This window comes from Scyliorhinus torazame, chromosome 1 (genome assembly GCF_047496885.1).
Source record: "Scyliorhinus torazame isolate Kashiwa2021f chromosome 1, sScyTor2.1, whole genome shotgun sequence".
Taxonomy (NCBI): Eukaryota; Metazoa; Chordata; class Chondrichthyes; order Carcharhiniformes; family Scyliorhinidae; genus Scyliorhinus; species Scyliorhinus torazame.
The window spans coordinates 13878530-13891187 of NC_092707.1; the positions used below are offsets into that span (position 1 = coordinate 13878530).

General features: G+C 50.2%; 1 long non-coding RNA gene across 1 annotated transcript in view; it reads left to right on the top strand.

Annotated features, from left to right (window-relative positions):
• Positions 1 to 8680, top strand: part of LOC140385647 (uncharacterized) — a 31602-nt gene extending 22922 nt beyond the window's left edge. The window contains exon 3 of the long non-coding RNA XR_011933414.1: positions 8559 to 8680. This is a non-coding gene — a long non-coding RNA (uncharacterized lncRNA). The remainder of the gene's footprint in view (positions 1 to 8558) is intronic.
• Positions 8681 to 12658: the final 3978 nt, after the last annotated feature.

Genomic DNA, 12658 nt, shown 5'->3' on the forward strand with positions numbered 1-12658 from the left:
TGGGGTGTAATGTGTGTGTCCGGATGGGATGAGTGTGCATGGGGAGTGTAATGTGTGTATGCGGCTGGGATGAGTGTGCGTGGGGAGTGTAATGTGTGTGTGCGGCTGGGATGAGTGTGTGTGGGGAGTGTAATGTGTGTGTGCGGCTGGGATGAGTGTGTGTGGGGAGTGTAATGTGTTTGTGCGGCTGGGATGAGTGATTGTGGGGAGTGTAATGTGTGTGTACGGCTGGGATGAGTGTGTGGGGAGTGTAATGTGTGTGCGCGGCTGGGATGAGTGTGTGTGGGGAGTGTAATGTGTGTGCGCGGCTGGGATGAGTGTGTGTGGGGAGTGTAATGTGTGTGAGTGGCTGGGATGAGTGTGTGTGGGGAGCGTAATGTGTGTGCGCGGCTGGGATGAGTGTGTGTGGGGAGTGTAATGTGTGTGTGCGGCTGGGATGAGTGTGTGTGGGGAGTGTAATGTGTGTGTGCGGCTGGGATGAGTGTGTGTGGGGAGTGAAATGTGTATGTGCGGCTGGGATGAGTGTGTGTGGGGAGTGAAATGTGTGTGTGCGGCTGGGATGAGTGTGTGTGGGGAGTGTAATGTGTGTGTGGCTGGGATGAGTGTGTGTGGGGAGTGTAATGTGTGTGTGCGGCTGGGATGAGTGTGTGTGGGGAGTGTAATGTGTGTGTGCGGCTGGGATGAGTGTGTGTGGGGAGTGTAATGTGTGTGTGGGGCTGGGATGAGTGTGTGTGGGGAGTGTAATGTGTGTGCGCGGCTGGGATGAGTGTGTGTGGGGAGTGTAATGTGTGTGCGCGGCTGGGATGAGTGTGTGTGGGGAGTGTAATGTGTGTGCGCGGCTGGGATGAGTGTGTGTGGGGAGTGTAATGTGTGTGAGCGGCTGGGATGTGTGTGTGTGGGGAGTGTAATGTGTGTGCGCGGCTGGGATGAGTGTGTGTGGGGAGTGTAATGTGTTTTTGGGGCTGGGATGAGTTTGTGTGGGGAGTGTAATGTGTGTGTGCGGCTGGGATGAGTGTGTGTGGGGAGTGTAATGTGTGTGTGCGTCTGGGATGAGTGTGTGTGGGGTGTAATGTGTGTGTCCGGATGGGATGAGTGTGCATGGGGAGTGTAATGTGTGTATGCGGCTGGGATGAGTGTGCGTGGGGAGTGTAATGTGTGTGTGCGGCTGGGATGAGTGTGTGTGGGGAGTGCGATGTGTATGTGCGGCTGGGTGAGTGTGTGTGGGGAGTGTAATGTGTATGTGCGGCTGGGATAAGTGTGTGTGGGGAGTGTAATGTGTGTGTGCGGCTGGGATGAGTGTGTGTGGGGAGTGTAATGTGTGTGTGCGGCTGGGATGAGTGATTGTGGGGAGTGTAATGTGTGTGTGCGGCTGGGATGAGTGTGTGGGGAGTGTAATGTGTGTGCGCGGCTGGGATGAGTGTGTGTGTGGAGTGTAATGTGTGTGCGCGGCTGGGATGAGTGTGTGTGGGGAGTGTAATGTGTGTGAGTGGCTGGGATGAGTGTGTGTGGGGAGTGTAATGTGTGTGCGCGGCTGGGATGAGTGTGTGTGGGGAGTGTAATGTGTGTGTGCGGCTGGGATGAGTGTGTGTGGGGAGTGTAATGTGTGTGTACGGCTGGGGTGAGTGTGTGTGGGGAGTGTAATGTGTGTGTGCGGCTGGGATGAGTGTGTGTGGGGAGTGAAATGTGTGTGCGGCTGGGATGAGTGTGTGTGGGGAGTGTAATGTGTGTGTGGCTGGGATGAGTGTGTGTGGGGAGTGTAATGTGTGTGTGCGGCTGGGATGAGTGTGTGTGGGGAGTGTAATGTGTGTGTGGGGCTGGGATGAGTGTGTGTGGGGAGTGTAATGTGTGTGCGCGGCTGGGATGAGTGTGTGTGGGGAGTGTAATGTGTGTGCGCGGCTGGGATGAGTGTGTGTGGGGAGTGTAATGTGTGTGTGGGGCTGGGATGAGTGTGTGTGGGGAGTGAAATGTGTATGTGCGGCTGGGATGAGTGTGTGTGGGGAGTGAAATGTGTGTGTGCGGCTGGGATGAGTGTGTGTGGGGAGTGTAATGTGTGTGTGGCTGGGATGAGTGTGTGTGGGGAGTGTAATGTGTGTGTGCGGCTGGGATGAGTGTGTGTGGGGAGTGTAATGTGTGTGTGGGGCTGGGATGAGTGTGTGTGGGGAGTGTAATGTGTGTGCGCGGCTGGGATGAGTGTGTGTGGGGAGTGTAATGTGTGTGCGCGGCTGGGATGAGTGTGTGTGGGGAGTGTAATGTGTGTGCGCGGCTGGGATGAGTGTGTGTGGGGAGTGTAATGTGTATGTGCGGCTGGGATGAGTGTGTGTGGGGAGTGTAATGTGTGTGTGGGGCTGGGATGAGTGTGTGTGGGGAGTGAAATGTGTATGTGCGGCTGGGATGAGTGGGTGTGGGGAGAGCGATGTGTATGTGCGGCTGCAGCTTGTCGGCCTCCCGAGTGTCAATCATGGACCCGGTGAATCAGATGCCATTTTTCATTGGAATCGGTCGTGTCCCCATATGGTGCTAGCCCCTCAATGGTCGCTGAATCGGCCCAGATGCGGCGCCACCTTTGCTGTCGTAGAACTCCACAAATCCTGCCTCAGCGTCAACACGCAGTTTCAGGAACGAGGAATCCAGCCCATCAAGGTTAAAGGGCGTCTCATCCACCAGCCAAGCTGGGGCCAGAATTTGAACTGACAAGGTAGAACAGAATAAAGTGTTGTGTCACTTTTGCTACTGAGTCTGTCTGCCACAAGAGAGCCACGGTTGGATCGCACATCTAAAAAGACGGAAAGAGTGAGCTGAGCTAACATTTATTTAGCACATTTCACAGCCCCAGTGAAATGAGCAGACGTCCCAACAGAATGAGTCAACATCGCCAATTGTTGAGGTTGATGGCATTTTACTGCTCCCATACACTCGCCGCTGTTCTTAGCTCCGTCCTCATTCACCAACTACAGTCGCTGCCTGGTCTTATGGAGACTCAGTGAGTGAACAGAAAGACTTGCATTTATATAGCACCAGATGTCTCAAAGTGCTTTTCAGCCAGTGAAGCACTTTTGAAATGAGGTCATTGTTGTGATACTGGGAAGAAACTCGGAGGGAATCACACAGCAGCAGACTAGATTGTAATTCCATCCCCACTATAACTAAAAACATTGGCTGAAAATCTCCGGTGCTCGGGGTACACGTCTCCCGCCAGCAGCGCACCGCTGCACAAGGGTTTTACGGCGGCATGAGGTAGCTTCAATGAGAAATCCCATGGACAAGCAGCGGGAAGAAAAAAATCCCGAACCAGTGCGCCCCCAAGAAACACACAGCTGGGGACCCGGAGAATCCGGCCCGTTTTCAACAAGGAAGTGGAAAGTTTCTCCACCATTTAAAGCGAGGACCTTCCAATGTTCCCAAATTACCAGTTAAATGATCTTGAGTTGAGAAAAGGCAGGGGAGTTCCAATTCCATACCTCTGCATTCAGTGCCAGCAGCTGCATGGCAAGCGCAGTTCCAGTTCCGAATTGGATGATCAGGAAGATTGAAACAAGAAAGAGGCCATTCAGCCCCTCGCAGCTCTGCAACCAATTAGATAATGGTTGATCGGCACTTCAACCTGTGGCCATCTAAAATGGCCGCCCGCAAAGGACGATGGGAATTGTGGTCAAGTTGGGACACAGATGGTACACAGCCCCTGTGTATTGTGCAAAGGAAAACCAGATTGAATCTCCGATTTCCCCAGGACAATAGCCTCAAATCAAGGAATAGCAACAGTAGCAGACTCACCGGCGCCACTTCCCCTTATTTGGAAAGGCCTACGTACTCGGGACAATGGTAACTAGGACCCGCCCAGCCAGCGAGGTACCCGCCCCTAATTGACCAGAATCGATTAGGGTGATCGAGACCCTATCGACCCAGTGGATCCTGAGTTAGCACCGCCGCAAAGGCCGCGAAAGAGGAGAAGGATAAGTGCACTAGGGATCGATCTATTTTGGGACCGGCCTGTGCCCACACCAATTGCAGCATAACGACCAGCCAAGTTCAAGACCCGCGATCGCTACCAGAGAGAGACGAGCCGCAGCCGAGACGAACCTGGTGACTTCCAGCCGACACACGTGGGGACTCAGATAAAGGCCTTATCTACCCGCACAGAGCCAGTCATCCAGAAGTTAAGTAAAGGTCATCTTAGTTGATAGGTGTAGTTTAATGCGTAGCTGCGTGTACCATTGCACAGAGAGATAAGTCTTGTGTTCAATAATAAACTGTCCTTTGAACTAACATCCTGGTTGTGTGGTCATTTGGTCAACACAAGAAACATACCCGCAGCTTGTGGTTTGTTAATAAAGATAGCAACAAACCCCATTAACCCCCTTAATCCGGTCGTCCTGAATACCCTTGCCTAACAACGATCTGCCAATCTCAGTTTTGACATTTTTAATTGATCCCCAGCCTTGAAAATCTTTTTCAGGGTGAGAGTTTACAATTTCCACGACCTAAAAAAGGCTGGAGGGGTATAATGACCTCCTCCTGTTCTTCGGAGCAGCAGGTTTCCTGACTGAAGGACATTAGTTGGATTTTTCAAGACAACCTGGAGATTTCCTTGGTCAGTTACTTATGCAGACCACAAATCACTAAATTATAGAATTGAATTTACCCACGGTGGTGTTTTAATTGAGGACGTAGCCACTAAACCACTTTCAGAGCAATGGTAGCAACACAGGGATGGACATCGGGAAATGGCGCGACCTCTTTTAGACTGACCTTTATCACTTTGACCAGCAGCAAAAAAAACAATCAAACAAAAAACCCGCAAAGAAAAGATTCATTATTTGTATAAAGCTCTGTACGGCAAAGACTGTTAACACACCCCCTCACAATCTAAAGCGAAATGCAAACCCCCCTGCGTTCTCCCCTCATTTATTATCCAATCATTGGTCTTGCTGCGTTGATGGTTCAAAGTTTTCTTAAAATGTCACACACCACCGCTTACAAAGTCGATCAGAAATAAATTATTGGAACAAGAAGAAAAATATGACAGGAAGAAAAGAACAGGAGACTTCTGCCAAAAACATATTTTTATTTATGATTTGCAACCTTGAATGAATAATTCATGTTTGCGTGCAACCGAATGGATGAAGGTTGGGGTTTTTTTTTGCTACGATAATAGCTTTGTTCCTGATACGCCTGATAAATTTTCATTAGAGATATGGAAACATTTATCAATTGCCTGAAAGGAATTTGCTGCTGAAACTATCCATGGAAAGGAAAATCAAACCCGGGAGTGAACCAGAATTCTGATTTGCTAGCATCCAGTTAACGATATCACCCAGAAACAGCATTTTGGGCAGCATTTTAAAGTTTTTTGCATGGGAGGCTGTGCTAATCCTGTGTAAGTCACTGGTTAGCCCACGGAAATAAAAGAAAGGTTTGTACTTCCATAGCAGCTTTCAAGACCTCAGGCGGGATTCTCCGACCCCCCGCCGGGTTGGAGAATCCCCGGGCCCGCCCCGACGCTGGCTGCCGTATTCTCCGGTGCTGTTTTTCGGGCGGGGGCGGGGTTCACGCCACGCCGGTCGGGGGCCGTTGGCAGCGACCCCACAACAATTCTCCGGGCCCCGATGGGCTGAGCGGCCGTCCGTGTTTGACCAGTCCCACCGGCGTGGGTTACGCACGGTCCCACACGGCGGGACCTGGCAGGTAAGTCGGCTGGGGCGGTCCTCGGGGGGGGGGGGGGGGGGGGGGGCGTGGGGGGATCCGCGGTGGCCTGGCCCGCGATCGGGGCCCACAGATCTGCCGGTAGGCCTGTTCCGTGGGGGCACTTCTTCTGTCCGCGCCGGCTCCTGTAGGGCTCCGACATGGCTGGCACGGAGAAGAGAACCCGCACATGTGCCAAACCCTTTATATTGTGAATGAATGCGGCCGACAAAAAGTGCTGCAAGATTCAAAGCAACACCCCTCATATCACACCCAGTAATGCACTGGGCTGTCCCACTGGAACTAAAGCTGTAAGATGTCACACGCAGGCTTCCTGTTGCTTGCCGTTTTAACACAAGACCCTGCTCCCAGGCCCACATGTCTGTTCTTGGCCTGCTGCAATGTTCCAGTGAAGCTCAACGCAAACTGGAGGAACAACATCTCATCTTCCGGCTAGGCACGCTACAGCCTTCCAGTCTCAACATCGAATTCAACAACTTCAGATGATACAGAGATCTTAGAGGGACAGGTAGTGTTGAGGAAGCAAAGCGGTTGCAGAAGGACTTGGACAGGCTAGGAGAGCGGGCAATGAAGTGGCAGATGAAATACAATGTGGAAAAGTGTGAGGTTATGAACTTTGGAAGGAGAAATGGAGGCATAGACTATTTTCTAAATGGGGAGATGCTTTGGAAATCAGAAGCACAAAGGGACTTGGGAGTCCTTGTTCACGATTCTCTTGAGGTTAATGTGCAGGTTCAGTCGGCAGTTAAGAAGGCAAATGCAATGTTAGCATTCATGTCGAGAGGGCTAGATTACAAGACCAGGGATGTACTTCTGAGGCTGTACAAGGCTCTGGTCAGACCCCATTTGAAGTATTGTGAGCAGTTTTGGGCCCCGTATCTAAGGAAGGATGTGCTGGCCTTGGAAAGGGTCCAGAGGAGGTTCACAAGAATGATCCCTGGAATGAAGAGCTTGTCGTATGAGGAACGGTTGAGGATTCTGGGTCTGTACTCGTTGGAGTTTAGAAGGATGAGGGGGGCCTCATTGAAACTTACAGGATACTGCGAGGCCTGGATAGAGTGGACATGGAGAGGATGTTTCCACTTGTAGGAAAAACTAGAAGCAGAGTGATGTGTTGGGTGTTCTGGATCACATACTGGTCACCAACACTTGAAATAGTGCAACACTATTCTATTGAATCATTAACTGTTTAAACATACTTAGACTGTGGGTGAATACGATACTAGCTTTAACTAAAGACCTTTGCCTTGTCCTAACCAGTCGATGCACTCAGCACATGGTGAATGTCTGTGTTGCAGGCTGTGAGCTCTGTCCTCCTAGCTAGCTGCTACTCGAATGAGCGGGAACTCTGATGCCCCCTGTCTTTATAGTGCGTGTGCTCTCACTGGTGATTGGCTGCTGTGTTGTGTGTGTTGATTGGTCCCACTGTGTGTCCATCAGTGTGTGTCTGCACCATGATATACTAGTGTATATTATGACACAGGACACCATCTCAGACTAAAGGGACGATCCTTTAAGACTGAGATGAGGAGGAATTTCTTCAGCCAGAGGGTGGTGAATCTGTGGAACTCTTTGCCGCAGAAGGCTGTGGAGGCCAAATCACTGAGTGTCTTTAAGACAGAGATAGGTAGGTTCTTGATTAATAAGGGAATCAGGGGTTATGGGGAGAAGGCAGAAGAATGGGGATGAGGAAATATCAGCCATGATTGAATGGCGGAGCAGACTTGATGGGCCGAATGGGCTAATTCTGCTCCTATGTCTTATGGTATAATGGTCTTATTAGCTCTACCCCACCTCGACCCCTTTGTTTTCATTCCGTTGCATTTTAACTATCTTTTACCTTTTATTTCTTTCTAGTCTTTCTTTATATATATTTCCCCTCCACTCTTTCCCCCCATCTTATCCCCCCTTTCTCGACCTGCAGAGGGCCTGACCATCACAGCTCATTGGACATTCTATCCCGTGATCAGATCACAGAAGTGTTGGTGTTCGATAGCGACATTAAACCATGGTTTCCCACTGCCCTCCCTGGCAGATGTCAAAGATTCCACTATTACCAGGACGGGTGCCCTTGGCCAAAATTTAACTCTCATTTAACATCAATGAAACAAAGTATTGTTTATCTGGGCATTGTGGCATTGCTGTTCGTATGATCTTGCTGTGTTTAAACTGGTTGCCATATTTCCTACATTACAACAGTATCTAGACTTGGGGGGCAGCACGGTGGGTGCAATGGTTAGCATTGTTGCCTCAGTGCCGAGGACCCGGGTTCGATCCCGGCCCTGGGTCACTGTCCGTGTGGAGTTTACACATTCTCCCCGTGTCTGCGTGGGTTTCACCCCCACAACCCAAAGATGTGCAGGGTAGGTGGATTGGCCACACTAAATTGCCCCTTAATTGGGAAATTAAAAGAATACAGTAACTAGACTTTAAAAGTATTTCATTGGCTGTAAAGCACTTTGGGAAGTCCTAAGGTTGTGAAAGGTGGGTAGCACTGTTGCTTCACAGCGCCAGGGTCCCAGGTTCAATTCCCGGCTCGGCTCACTGTCTGTGTGGAGTCTGCACGTTCCCCTTGTGTCTGCGTGGGTTTCCTCCCACAAGTCCCGAAAGACGTGCTTGTTAGGTGAATTGGACATTCTGAATTCTCCCTCCGTGTACCTGAACAGGCGCCCGAGTGTGGGGACTATGGGCTTTTCACAGTAACTTCATTGCAGTGTTAATGTAAGCCTACTTGTGACAATAAAGATTATTATTAATATTAAATGCAAGCTCTTTCTTGAACCACTGCTGAATCTGCAGCACAGTTCGGTATAGTTTGCTACAATAATCAGTAATCTTATACTCTTTGTGTATTATAGTTGAACTCTTCGCCTGCAGAATAAACAGGAAGAATATGCAGCTGGCAAAACAAAATGTTGCAACAAGCAGTGAGCGCTTGGCAGGAATGTAATTCCATTATAAAATAAAAGTGGTTAAGAGATCCTGCTTCAATTAATCAGCGGACAAACTTTGCCAGGCTCATGCCAACTTCAGTTCTCTTACTTGTTTTTGAAAACCCACCATGGCGTCGCTTCTCACTCCCTCTGTGACCCCCTCCAACCCCACAAATCTCCGGGGTTTCTAAGCTCCTCCAACTCTTTTTTTTTAAATTTAGTGTACCCAATTCATTTTTTCCAATCAAGGGGCAATTTAGCGTGGCCAATCCACCTACCCTGCGCATCTTTGTTTTGTGGGGGCGAAACCCACACAGACACGGGGAGAATGTGCAAACTCCACACGGACAGTGACCCAGAGCACCACCGTCCTGCCCTAGCTCCTCCAACTCTTGACCATGTCTAATTTAATCGCTCCACATTGGCGCCCCTGCCTAGACCCTAAGCTCTGGAATTTCCTCCCCAAACGTCTCCCGCTCTCGTTCCTCCTTTACGGCACTCTGTAAAACCCACCTCTTTGAGCTTTTGGTCATCTGTCCTAATGGGCTGGATTCCCTGCTGCCGCCGCCGGTGGGGGAGTTCCCAATGCGTCAGAACATCCAGCATCAGGGAAAAGGCGGGATCGGCACTCCTATATTCCGGTCCCCCACTGGCGGCAGTGTCAAGGTTCATTGCCCCGTCCCAGCGGGAGGATGCAAGTAGGACCCATTTGCATCCTATTCATGGGCTGGGAACCAGATTCTCCGAGCCTCCGTGACTCTCCCGCCTGCTGAGCCGGGATTCACACGGACGTGGATTGGTTCAAGATTTCTCAGCGTGGCTCCAATGCGGTGGACCTCACGGTGGGCCAAGGGGGTAAGTATATCAGTTGGGAATCCCCAAGTCCATCAGAGAGCCTCCTCCCCCACATTGCAAATCCTGCCCAGCCCACCCACCAGACCCTGCCCACAGACACCCGTCCCATCTGACCCCCTCCAACCAGACTCCCCCCACCAGATTTCTACCAAAGACCCCAACAGACACCCCCTCATCAGTCACCCCTGCCTGGAAGCTAAAGAGCAGTCCAGACAAAAACACTAAAAAAAAAATCACTGCTTTAAAACTCAACTATCACTCACAACTGCTGCCTCAGGCAGAGAAAGCAGCAGCTGTAACTTCAGAGAAAGTGAAAACCACATCACCAGGGTTTAAACCACCTCAGATCCTTTGATCTGCAAGGCTCTTATTCACTTCAAAGAGAAATAGCTTTTACTATGCTGTAATTGACAGCTTCCAGACCAGTCAGATGTCTGGATTGTTTAATTAATTTCCCTTGACGCTTGAATGGATCTTTTGAACATCTTTGACATCCACTTGCCTCATTATTATTAGGACGTCCCTTTAGTCGGCCTCATATTCTGACCTTGAGCACCACACCCAAAAAGACCCCCCTCCCACCTCAAGGGGTCTCACTAACTGACTAACAGTTGGATAAAGAATGCGCAACACCTTTCAAATTCACTCCACTACCTCCTACCCTCCCCTACCGTGCACCAACTTTCCCTCATCACCATAGACCCACCCGATATCACCATTCCTCTCCTCTCTGTGACCCTCAAACCTCCTCTCCCCCCTTAGCCTGGACCCTATAACAATCGACCACTTTCCCTCGCCTCAGAGTCGACACCTGTTGCCATCCCCATGTCTACCCTGACCCTGCCCCCTGCCGTTATCCAAACCAGCCCAGTTTGGCCTCCCTCCATGACCCACCCGATAAAACCTTCACCTACCAGACTCTCATCCTCGACCTGCCACCCTATCGCATCCCTCTTTCCCCTCTGACTGTGGCTGTTCCCTCCGATGACTAGTATGCTGAGTTCTCTCCCCAGGACCTCAACATTGACAGCACCAACCCTTCGCTACAAGACAGCCCCCCGCCCTCCACTCACTTCCCCGAACACCTGCCCCCCACCCCCCCCCCACCCCCACCCCCGCTTTCCCAGCAAACCTGCCTACACTGTCCAACCTTTGCTCCGCCCCTACACACTTACCCCCTCCCCTTCCAGCCATGATAGTGCTTGCTACAACTCTCCATCTGATTATATGAGGACCCCAAGAAGGAGAAAGGAACACCTACGTGCCTCAAAGTCGCGGAAGAGGAGAAGTTCGCCAGGCGCACACCGCTTCAATAGCAATACAACTGAATAAATTCTCACTGGTGGGCAACTTAATTTGGAGGAGGAGCTTAGTTCTGGTGAGGTGGCCTTTTAATGAGCTCGCCAGGAAGCTCAACCCACATTTAACCCACCTTGAAAGGCAGGAGGACACAACTTCATCAGTCTATTCTCCTGGGACGAAGCAAAGATTTTGCCCCCCTCTCAATGAAGTGCCCTCGCCCACCATGAGCCGCACTACCAGTACGAGTGGAAAATCCAGCCCAAATGTGGAGAATGTGGAGCTTCTTGAGATGCTACACCCAGGTGAGTGGCGAGCATTCATCAGACACCTGACCTGAAGCTGGTAGATGGTGGGGAGGTTTTGAAGGGACAAGAGTTGAATAAAACTCTTGGCACAATTCCAACTTGTCTGTCTCACCCATTCCACTGCTATTTTCTACCTTCCACCTCATTCCCATTTACTTTGCAGTTTGGGTTATTTTTATTGTACATCTTTCCAATACCTTTTCACCACTGTACTTAGTGACATTTCGCTTAATGCCTTTCCATTGTACATCATCCACCCATTTTCAGGAAACCTGTTGTCAGTCTATTAACATCATTCAGTGTTGTGTGACAGTCGTCAGTATTCACTGGTCCCTTGTCCCGTATCCTTTGTTGTGATTCTTAAAGGACTCATTTATCCCCTTCTGCCTGAATCTGTCTCCTCATTGTTTAAAATGCTGACGTACTCTGCTGTGTATTCCCAGTAGGATCATTGGGCTGGAGTTTTCCTGAAAATAGAAACATCGGCCTGAGGTTTTGGGAGGCAGTGAAGGAACGGTGATATATTCCCAAGTCAGGGTGGTGAGTGACTTGGAGGGGAACCTCCAGGTGGTAGGGTTCGCAGGTAACTGCTGCTCTTTCCCTTGTAGACGGTAGAGGCCGTGGGTTTGGAAGATGCTATCGAAGAAACCTTGGTGAGTTCCTGCAGTGCATCTTGTAGATGGTACACACGGCAGCCACTGTGCGTCGGTGGTGCAGGGAATGAATGTTTGTGGAAGGAGGGGCAATCAAGCGGGGCTGCTTTGTCCTGGATGGTGTCGAGCTTCTTAAGCGTTGTTGGAGCTGCACTCATCCAGGCGAGTGGAGAGTATTCCAATGCACTCCTGATTTGTGCCTTGTAGATGGTAAACAGGCTTTGGGGAGTCAGGAGGCGAGTTATTCACCGTAGGATTCCCAGCCTTTGACCTGCCCTGGTAGCCACAGTATTAATGTGGCTAGTCCAGTTCAGTTTCTGATCAATGGTAACCCCCAGGATGTTGATTGTGGGGGATTTCAGTGATGGTAATGTCATTGAATGTCAAAGGGCGGTGGTTAGATCCTCTGTTGTAGGAGATGGTCATAACCTGGCACTTCTGTGGCACAAATGTAACTTGCCACTTCTCAGCCCAAGCCTGGATATTGTCCAGGTCTTGCTGCATTTGGACACGGACTGCTTCATTATCTGAGGAGTCGCGAAGGTGCTGAACATTTGCAGTCATCCGCAAACACCGCCACTTCTGACCTTATGATGGAAGGAAGGTCATTGATGAAGCAGCTGGAGATGGTCAGGCCTGAGGGTGTAAAAGATGTTCTCTAAATTTATTATTTTATTCCCCGAGTGGATTTGATGAAGTGAAATTAGTTTCTCCTGATTCACAAGGCTGGTAGCTCCATTGATCAGTGTTGCTACAAATATGATTTACCAGCGGCCAGCGACTGATGTTAATATTGATCTGTGTGAGTGTTCTCAAATTACAAGGGCTTCAGACTAATTACTTTGGATCTGAGTCTGACTCACAGTGACAGGATCCATTCCCTGATGTTAGCAGAGGCTTAACTGCAAAA